Here is an 887-nt window from a genome sequence, read left to right on the forward strand (position 1 = left end):
GGGGGTGTCCAGTGTGTGACGGCAAAGTGTCTGACTGCTTCACCACAGACGCCAGTCTATAGGCCTAATATGTTGCTGTTGAGGCTGAGTGGGGAGGTGGGGGGTCAGTTTTAACTGTTAGATTCTTTCTTCTATGCATTCCCGAGCAAGATCTAAAGGGTAGTCGACAGCTGGTTCTTCAACCTACAGTGAAATGATTTGTTTATATGTGACCGTTTTTCCTCTTTGGTAGGGCCCCTTAATGCCTTAAGACAGACACAGTCCCATTTCCAAGGTACTCTACATCATGGTTCTTTTTTCAAAGATAGAGCAGTAAGACGGGGTGGGGGCAGGAGAGGCAGTAGGAAGAGTAAGGATTGAGGGAAAGAAAGAGGCGGGTAGGAAAGGCAGTAGAAAGAGTAAGGATTGAGGGAGAGAAAGAGGGGGATAGGAAAGGCAGTAGAAAGAGTAAGGATTGAGGGAGAGAAAGAGGGGGGTAGGAAAGGCAGTAGAAAGAGTAAGGATTGAGGGAGAGAAAAGACTAGAGGCCAGGATAGTCGGGTAAGGGGGAGAGGGGGGGGGGAGGAAAGAAAGAAAGTGAAGATGAAAGTAGTTGACAGAACATGTCTCGAGAACAGAAAAAAGAGGTGAAAGTGAAAGGAGAACATTTGAAAAAAGAAAACACTTCTGTCGCTGCCAGGTTTCGAACCCAGGGCCTCTTCAAAGAGAGGCGAACACTGTAACCTCTTGACCACGAGAGCCCCTTTAATTAGAACAATAACAGACAAAATCTTCAGTTAGATGACATGATTTTATTATCACTTTATTGAGCATTAGACAACAGCTGTTGCAATAGACTACTGGACACTCAGTAATAATGCTCGACAAACAAAAGACACATTATCATT

This window comes from Aplysia californica, unplaced genomic scaffold, assembly GCF_000002075.1.
Source record: "Aplysia californica isolate F4 #8 unplaced genomic scaffold, AplCal3.0 scaffold00457, whole genome shotgun sequence".
Lineage (NCBI taxonomy): Eukaryota > Metazoa > Mollusca > Gastropoda > Aplysiida > Aplysiidae > Aplysia > Aplysia californica.